General features: G+C 34.0%; 1 long non-coding RNA gene across 1 annotated transcript in view; it reads left to right on the forward strand.

The window, feature by feature from the left end:
• Nucleotides 1-2,743: 2,743 nt before the first annotated feature.
• The window catches only part of LOC129348818 (uncharacterized), a 15,454-nt gene continuing 7,770 nt past the window's right edge, over nucleotides 2,744-10,427 (forward strand). The window contains exon 1 of the long non-coding RNA XR_008601517.1: nucleotides 2,744-2,921. This is a non-coding gene — a long non-coding RNA (uncharacterized LOC129348818). The remainder of the gene's footprint in view (nucleotides 2,922-10,427) is intronic.

Raw genomic sequence — 10,427 nt, forward strand, 5'->3', positions numbered from 1 at the left:
CCCTCTTCCCTGTGGTCTCTGTGCGCATCTCACTCTGCTGACAACTCTTTTATTGGAAATTAACAAGATTAAGTCGACATGAAAATTCGTTAATCTCTCCAATTTCTTCTCTCCATCCATCTGTGCACATAGTAATACAACAGAATTCCTAATGTTGTTTTCATTCACTTATTTTTGTCAGACAATAAAACAAGTGTGAAATACTGAAACGTGGCCCATTCAGATTACCTGTTAAACTCCCGCTGTGCTGAAATCAGAGATGTGTTGCATCTCGGTCCTGTATATTTTGGCAATTGGATTTTCCGTTCTTAAACGGGTATTGAAAACCAAAAAAACAGTGGCTATTTGATTTTCGTTTTAAAACACAAAAATTAAAATTGAAAAACAAGGCGTTTTTCCTTTTCATGATCAAAAAGGGATATACGAAATTTAAAAATGCTTTGATTTTCATTTTATATTTAGAATAACAAAAAAAAGTAAAATCAGTAAGAGACAAACAAAAAAAAGGTCCGTTTTTTCATTTTCTGAGACCGGAAGTGGTCATCAGCAAGTGTGGAGCCAAACAGAGTACGGTGCACAGACTGGATTTTTTTTCGTTAGTTTTCATGGTCAAAATGAGAGACCAGGTGGCCGATCTTAAAATAAATCAATATTGAATTTTTTATAGAGCGTTAAAGTTTTGTGAAGCCAGGGGGCGGGACTACTTGACTGACAGTCTGGTCTGGAATGATTGACAGATCCTATGGAGGAGGCAGCAGAGACTCTGCTCTCCTCGTTTGGATTAATTCTGATATAATAACTGTTGGTTTATTGATCGGTGCAGCAGCAGAACCTTTTCCACAGACAGTTTTACTGTCCGTTGTCTTGTTTTAACCAGTTTTCTACCTTCGGCTGATTCTACCAGCAGACGCTGAAAGGACTCTGATAGTTCGGTAAGTTAATGTTTATTTTCGTATCGGTGCTGCTTTTACTGCACTTTATATGCAGCTTTAGTGTCAGATATAATGTGTGCCATGCAGTCCAGATGTTGGTGGAGTTTATTTCAGTGTGTGTTGACCAGAGAAGAGAGTTAGCATCTGGTAAATAATAGTTTTAATGTTAGCGATGCTAACCGAGCTAGCTGCTCAGTCGGAGCCTGATTAAAGCTAACGTAGCATTAAGCTAACGTAGCATTAAGCTAACGATGTTTGTGTTGTTTCATGTAAACAGCTGAAGTGTGTTGTGTTACTGTAATGTAGCACATTTAGTTAAGAAAACTGTCAGTGGAGACGCTGGTTCACATTAATGTAACGTTTAAAAAACCTAAATGTGATTAAAACAGTGAGATTAAGGTTCTGTGTTGTCAGTAGTCCTGAATATCTGCTGAGTCTCTGAAGTTAAACTGGAGAAAACAGTAAATCTACTCTCTAATGGTTAACGTTGTTTAATGATCGATTCACATGTTGTACTACGTATTCCTGCAGTGTAAATTTGAAAAAATAACCTCCCAGAATATGTCCAAAGTAATGATGAACACTACAGTTATTACATTTAAATTACAGCACAGATAAACTGGATAATAAAATCCTCTCCTCTAAAGCTAAAGTGACTACAGGCCTTTCTGTCTTTCAGTGCTTGGAAAACTATATATGACAGAGGAAATCTTTCCAGGGTCACTTTAAAATGAACCTCTGCTGTTGATGCTGATACTGTGACGTCTGTCTTCATCTCAGGTGTCTCATATTCACTGTGAGGATCTTCTGAGTGAAACCAGTAGAAGGAAAACCTCATCTGGTTGTGAAGGAGACTGAATGGACGACATCCTCAGTGAACCACTTCCTGTTTAGCTTTCACTTATAGAAGGACAGACCAACTCTCAGCAGTTTATTATTCTCTGTTCTTAATATTCAGGGGTTCTATTTATCACCTTTAACTTCATCTCTGCTGTTGGAGCAGAAATACAATATAAAAAGTCCATGTTATTTATAGCAGATATGCAGCATTAAAACAACACATTCAGGTCAAGAGCTTCATTATTTCCTTTATTGCACATTTTAAAACTGCATTATTTAACTATTGTGAACTGTAAAGATGTGTAAACACATGAAATAAATGGATGAAATAACTAATGTGTTGCTGACAGTGAAATGTAAAAACTGAACAGTCACAAGACAAGTTGTATTCTGAAGAGAGGAGCTGAATCTGCAGCATTATTGTTATTACTGGAATGATGAGGAAGACATCAGTGCTGCTCTTCCTCACAGTGATGAAGGAGAAAAGACTCTTCAGACAACCACAGATGGATGTTCATGTTCTGTGAGGAATGAGGAAACCTCAGATTTACAGAACAATTTTAAAACCTGATGTTGGAACATGTTAATATCAGAGGTTATAGTCTGATGTTAACTTACAGTAACTTCACTGCTTTTATATGTGATGTTGTCCAGATGTGGAGAAGAGTACAACTAGTTACAAAAATGACTTACCTATAGAGTTTATCTTCACTTTTGGAGGCTAACGTTGTCAGCAGCAGCAGGTAAACAGCAGAAGCTGTAAATGTGGGCGGGACAGAGACGCCTCGGCTCTCAGTCAGTCTGACCAATCACTGCTCTCCGGCTCTCAGTCTGACCAATCACTGCTCTCCGGCTCTCAGTCTGACCAATCACTGCTCTCCGGCTCTCAGTCTGACCATACACAGATATTCATATCTCTGGCAGCTGCAGCTCCCAGTGAACAGGAGGATTTTATTAGAGGAAGTCAGACACAGTCACAGAGAGAAACACTAGAGCTCACACTGAAACGGAGCTACAGCGCTGTGTCTTGTAGAAGATTTATTTTCAAAGCTACATGTGTGACGGTAATAATCCGTGCCAGAGCAGACCTCATTAGCACTTCCGCTAGGTCGGCTCACCTTTCCGGTCACTCCAGGGACGCTGTTGTCGGTAATGTATGCATAATATGGATTAATTTATCGTTTGGGCTTGACAAAGACGAGAACAAAAATATTCAGAGCAAGTGGAGCAGCTAGCTAACGCTAGTTACAGTTTGATTTACATTTTCAATATCACATTTTTGAAGTCACGTAATTTTCTGTAAAATAAATCACGGCTTTTATTTTGAAAGAGATACCTGGAAACGTTGTTTATCCATAATTCCGCTAACTTGACTGAACGTGGGCTGCAGTTCCTGTTATTTAAACATGAATATGATGTATAAATGCAGATGGACTTCATATATTTCACTATGCAGACATTTTTATTAATGTCCAGTACATTTTACAGACATAAACATATTTGATAGAAATATTAGAAATGGATTTCTGTTTCCTCATAATAATTTAGTTAATGCAATTAAATCTTTAGGGTGAAACTTTTACTTTGCAGCTATATTTTTTTTAAAATGTAGGTCATTTTAAGGTAACATTAAAGGATGGTTTTCTTAGGTAAATGAATTTAAGGTTTAATTTACTGAAATCTTTCAATGTGTTTCTTTCAATTTGAAATATCTCGATTTAAGTACATTTCATTCAGTTACATTTTATATTATTAAGAATTCTTATTCAGTTTAACACTAGATGACGTATCAGTTCATTGAGTATTTCAGAGCCAGTTTTTTATTTTCAATTGCCTGTATTTAAATTGATATTTTTATAATATAATTGCAATGAATCAGCAGCAACATAAGAAACGACCAAATATACAAAGGAAGTGCAGCTATTTTAATATAATTTTTAAAAAAAATCTATCAGAACATGGTGAAAGTGCAGCTAAAGTTAAGTTAGCGAAACTATGGATAAGCAACGTTTCCTTTTACTTCCAGAAAAATAAAAGCCTCATATTTGCAATTTATTAAAAAATCACTAAAAGCAACACTTCCACCAAGTTTGTTGGTATTTATCGGTGGAGCAGCAGCACATTTTCCACAGACAGTTTTACTGTCCGTTGTCTTGTTTTAATAAGTTTTCAGTTCAGTAATTCAGTCCTTCAGCTGATTGGACCAACAGACACTGAAGGACTCCGACAGCTGGTCGGTAAATGATAATTTACTGATCGGTGCTGGTTTTAATGAACTTTATGTTCAACTTCAGAGTCAGATATAATGTGAGCAGTGAACCCCAGGAGTTGGTGGAGTTTATTTGTGTGTGTTGACCAGAGAAGGGAGTTAGCATCCAGTGAATATTAGCTTTAATGTGAATTAGCGATGCTAACAGAGCTAGCTGACCAGTCCCTACTAGCAGCCAAATGTAGCATCAAGCTAACAATGTTTGTGTTGTTTCCTGTCAGCAGCTGAAGTGTGTTGTGTTCCTGTAATGTGGTTCATTAAGTTCATAAAACTGTGGCTGGTTGACGTTAATGTAATGTTCAGGAAACTTAAATGTGATTAAAACAGTAACGTTAATGTTCTAGTTGTCAGTAATCACCTTTAATTTGACACTAAAACAGACTGTGATAGTTTTAATGACATCAGTTTCATGAATTTTGTTGAAAATTGTCTCATTTGTTGTTATGTTGCTGCTGATTCATTAAAACAAGATGATCTGTGTTGAAGATACGTTTAGTTCTAGTATCAGAAGTACAAGAAGGAAAATGGAAGTTTAGTTCTGCTACGGCAAAGATTTCAGGAATAAAATAGCTAAATGAGTCTTTATGCCTCAAACTTTATTTTACAATAATGAAATAATGAAATAATCACAGATAATAAAAATATAAATCGCAGAGAAAAACTGAGAGAATAATTTCCTGAAAAGTCTGTGAAGGAAAAACAGCTTTTTATCCTGAAAGATCAGAATCAGCTCCAACATCTGCATCTGACAGCATCAAGTCAACCAGAAAGAAAAGAAAAAAGAAAATGACTTCTTTCTGATCACATCTGTTCCGCTGCTCACAGGCTGCTGCTGCTCACATTCTTCACATTTATAGTCCACTTTTAAAAGTTCAGCAGACAGGTGCTCTGCTTTGGAGTGTGACGATGTCGTCGGTGATGTGGAGAGTGAAGTTTCCGTTTCCACAGCGTGCTTTAGGGTCGGACTTGATGTTTGAAAGCACAAAATGATAGGATGTTTACTAAATTGTCATGTATGATATGTGGTTCAAAAAATGCCATAATGCAGTATATTGTCAAAATAGTATGTTATTCAAGAAAACATCAGAGTATAATATTTTGTCTAAAAAATGCCATAGAATAATATTTCATTGCACAAGTAAAAGTATAGTAATTTTTAAAACTGTTCAAATTCTTATATGTTGCTAAAAAAAATCAAAAAAACTAAAAGAAGAAAAACGTCATAGTAATATGTCAATTAAAAAAAGTCTATAGTATAGCATGTCACCCAACAAACGTCATAGTATAGCCTGTGGTCCAAAAAACGTCATAGTATAGCATGTCACTCAAAAAACGTCATAGTATAGCATGTCGCTCTAAAAACGTCATAGTATAGCATGTCGCTCTAAAAACGTCATAGTATAGCATGTCGTCCAAAAAACATCATAGTATGGCATGTCGCTCTAAAAACGTCATAGTATAGCATGTCGCTCAAGAAACGTCATAGTATAGCATGTCGCTCAAAAAATGTCATAGTATAGCATGTCGTTCAACAAAATGTCATAGTGTAGCATGTCGCCCAACAAACGTCATAGTATAGCATGTCGCTCAAGAAACGTCATAGTATAGCATGTCACTCAAAAAACATCATAGTATAGCATGTCGCTCTAAAAACGTCATAGTATAGCATGTCGCTCTAAAAACGTCATAGTATAGCATGTCGCTCTAAAAACGTTGTAGTATAGCATGTCGCTCTAAAAACATCGTAATATAGCTTGTCACTCTAAAAACATCATAGTATAGCATGTCGCTCTAAAAAGGTCAGAGTATAGCATGTCACTCTAAAAACGTCATAGTACACATGGTAAGGTTTTCTTTGAAAAAAAAAATCATCATGAATTTTGGTGCAAAAAAACGCCATAGTATACTATGTCAAAAAAAATTCAATTTTTCAACATGTTGTAAAAATGTGCCATATGATGAAATAATGTAAAAAAGGCTGTGAAAAACACTCCAGAAAAGTTTTCTTTGAAAAAAAAAAAAATCATCATGAATTTTGGTGCAAAAAGACGCCATAGTATACTATGTCGAAAAAAAATGCAATTTTTCAACATGTTATAAAAACGTGCCATATGATGAAATAATGTAAAGGAGGCCGTGAAAAACACTCCAGACAGGTTTTCTTTGAAAAAAAAAAATCATCATGAATTTTGGTGCAAAAAAATGCCATAGTATACTATGTCGAAAAAAAATGCAATTTTTCAACATGTTTAAAAACGTGCCATATGATGAAATAATGGAAAGGAGGCCGTGAAAAACACTATGGTAAGGTTTTCTTTGAGAAAAAAAATTAACATGAATTTTGGCGCAAAAAAACGCCATAGTATACTGTGTCGAAGAATGTCATTTTTCAACATGTGAAAACATGCATTTTGATGAAATAATGTAAAGCAGGCTGTGAAAAACACTCCAGAAAGGTTTTCTTTGAAAAAAAAATCATCATGAATTTTGGCACAAAAAAACGCCATAGTATACTATGTCGAAAAAAAACACGTGATTTTTCAACATGTTGTAAAAATGTGCCATATGATGAAATAATGTAAAGGAGGCCGTGAAAAACACTATGGTAAGGTTTTCTTTGAAAAAAAAAATCAACATGAATTTTGGCGCACAAAAACGCCATCGTATACTATGTCGAAAAATGTCATTTTTCAACATGTGAAAACATGCCATATGATGAAATAATGTAAAGTAGGCTGTGAAAAACACTCCAGAAAGGTTTTCTTTGAAAAAAAAATCAACATGAAGTTTGGCGCAAAAAAAAAAGGCCATAGTATACTATGTCCAAAAAAACCCTGTGATTTTTCAAACATGTTGTACAATCGTGCCATATGATGAAATAATGTAAAGGAGGCTGTGAAAAACACCCCAGAAAGGTTTTCTTTGAAAACAAAAGCATCATGAATTTTGGCGCAAAAAAAACGCCTTACTATACTATGTCGAAAAAAAATGCGATTTTTCAAACATGTTGTAAAAACGTGCCATATGATGAAATAATGTAAAGGAGGGCATGAAAAACACCCCAGAAAGATTTTCTTTGAAAAAAAAATCATCATGAATTTTGGCGCAAAAAAAAAACGCCTTACTATACTATGTCGAAAAAAAAACGTGATTTTTCAACATGTTGTAAAAACGTGCCATATGATGAAATAATGTAAAGCAGGCCATGAAAAACACTATGGTAAGGTTTTCTTTGAAAAAAAAATCAACATGAATTTTGGCGCAAAAAAACGCCATCATATACTATGTCGAAAAATGTCATTTTTCAACATGTGAAAACATGCATTATGATGAAATAATGTAAAGCAGGCTGTGAAAAACACTCAAGAAAAGTTTTCTTTGAAAAAAAAATCATCATGAATTTTGGCGCAAAAAAACGCCATAGTATACTATGTTGAAAAATTTCATTTTTCAACATGTGAAAACATGCCATATGATGAAATAATGTAAAGTAGGCTGTGAAAAACACTCCAGAAAGGTTTTCTTTGAAAAAAAAATCAACATGAAGTTTGGCGCAAAAAAAAAACGCCATAGTATACTATGTCGAAAAAAAACCCGTGATTTTTCAAACATGTTGTACAAACGTGCCATATGATGAAATAATGTAAAGCAGGCCGTGAAAAACACTCCAGACAGGTTTTCTTTGAAAAAAAAATCATCATGAATTTTGGCGCAAAAAAAACGCCATAGTATACTATGTCAAAAAAAAATGCGATTTTTCAAACATGTTGTAAAAACGTGCCATATGATGAAATAATGTAAAGGAGGGCGTGAAAAACACCCCAGAAAGGTTTTCTTTGAAAAAAAAATCATCATGAATTTTGGCGCAAAAAAAACGCCTTACTATACTATGTCGAAAAAAAATGTGATTTTTCAAACATGTTGTAAAAACATGCCGTATGATGAAATAATGTAAAGGAGGCTGTGAAAAACACCCCAGAAAGGTTTTCTTTGAAAACAAAAGCATCATGAATTTTGACGAAAAAAAAACGCCTTACTATACTATGTCGAAAAAAAATGCGATTTTTCAAACATGTTGTAAAAACGTGCCATATGATGAAATAATGTAAAGGAGGGCATGAAAAACACCCCAGAAAGGTTTTCTTTGAAAAAAAAATCATCATGAATTTTGGCGCAAAAAAAATGCCTTACTATACTATGTCGAAAAAAAAACGTGATTTTTCAACATGTTGTAAAAACATGCCATATGATGAAATAATGTAAAGGAGGCTGTGAAAAACACCCCAGAAAGGTTTTCTTTGAAAAAAAAATCATCATGAATTTTGGCGCAAAAAAAAAACGCCTTACTATACTATGTCGAAAAAAAAACGTGATTTTTCAACATGTTGTAAAAACGTGCCATATGATGAAATAATGTAAAGCAGGCCATGAAAAACACTATGGTAAGGTTTTCTTTGAAAAAAAAATCAACATGAATTTTGGCGCAAAAAAACGCCATCATATACTATGTCGAAAAATGTCATTTTTCAACATGTGAAAACATGCATTATGATGAAATAATGTAAAGCAGGCTGTGAAAAACACTCAAGAAAAGTTTTCTTTGAAAAAAAAATCATGAATTTTGGCGCAAAAAAACGCCATAGTATACTATGTTGAAAAATTTCATTTTTCAACATGTGAAAACATGCCATATGATGACATAATGTAAAGTAGGCTGTGAAAAACACTCCAGAAAGGTTTTCTTTGAAAAAAAAATCAACATGAAGTTTGGCGCAAAAAAAAAGGCCATAGTATACTATGTCGAAAAAAAACCCGTGATTTTTCAAACATGTTGTACAAACGTGCCATATGATGAAATAATGTAAAGGAGGGCGTGAAAAACACCCCAGAAAGGTTTTCTTTGAAAACAAAATCATCATGAATTTTGGCGCAAAAAAAACGCCTTACTATAGTATGTCGAAAAAAATGAGATTTTTCAGACATGTTGTAAAAACCTGCCATATGATGAAATAATGTAAAGCAGGCCGTGAAAAACACTCCAGACAGGTTTTCTTTGAAAAAAAAAAATCATCATGAATTTTGACGAAGAAAAAACGCCTTACTATACTATGTCGAAAAAAAATGCGATTTTTCAAACATGTTGTAAAAACGTGCCATATGATGAAATAATGTAAAGGAGGGCATGAAAAACACCCCAGAAAGGTTTTCTTTGAAAAAAAAAATCATCATGAATTTTGGCGCAAAAAAAATGCCTTACTATACTATGTCGAAAAAAAAACGTGATTTTTCAACATGTTGTAAAAACATGCCATATGATGAAATAATGTAAAGGAGGCTGTGAAAAACACCCCAGAAAGGTTTTCTTTGAAAAAAAAATCATCATGAATTTTGGCGCAAAAAAAAAACGCCTTACTATACTATGTCGAAAAAAAAACGTGATTTTTCAACATGTTGTAAAAACGTGCCATATGATGAAATAATGTAAAGCAGGCCATGAAAAACACTATGGTAAGGTTTTCTTTGAAAAAAAAATCAACATGAATTTTGGCGCAAAAAAACGCCATCATATACTATGTCGAAAAATGTCATTTTTCAGCATGTGAAAACATGCATTATGATGAAATAATGTAAAGCAGGCTGTGAAAAACACTCAAGAAAAGTTTTCTTTGAAAAAAAAATCATCATGAATTTTGGCGCAAAAAAACGCCATAGTATACTATGTTGAAAAATTTCATTTTTCAACATGTGAAAACATGCCATATGATGAAATAATGTAAAGTAGGCTGTGAAAAACACTCCAGAAAGGTTTTCTTTGAAAAAAAAATCAACATGAAGTTTGGCGCAAAAAAAAAGGCCATAGTATACTATGTCGAAAAAAAACCCGTGATTTTTCAAACATGTTGTACAAACGTGCCATATGATGAAATAATGTAAAGGAGGGCGTGAAAAACACCCCAGAAAGGTTTTCTTTGAAAACAAAATCATCATGAATTTTGGCGCAAAAAAAACGCCTTACTATAGTATGTCGAAAAAAATGAGATTTTTCAGACATGTTGTAAAAACCTGCCATATGATGAAATAATGTAAAGCAGGCCGTGAAAAACACTCCAGACAGGTTTTCTTTGAAAAAAAAAATCATCATGAATTTTGGCGCAAAAAAAAACGCCATAGTATACTATGTCAAAAAAAAATGCGATTTTTCAAACATGTTGTAAAAACGTGCCATATGATGAAATAATGTAAAGCAGGCCATGAAAAACACTATGGTAAGGTTTTCTTTGAAAAAAAAATCAACATGAATTTTGGCGCAAAAATACGCCATCGTATACTATGTCGAAGAATGTCATTTTTCAACATGTGAAAACATGCATTATGATGAAATAATG

The sequence above is a fragment of the Amphiprion ocellaris genome, chromosome 4 (assembly GCF_022539595.1).
Source record: "Amphiprion ocellaris isolate individual 3 ecotype Okinawa chromosome 4, ASM2253959v1, whole genome shotgun sequence".
Lineage (NCBI taxonomy): Eukaryota > Metazoa > Chordata > Actinopteri > Pomacentridae > Amphiprion > Amphiprion ocellaris.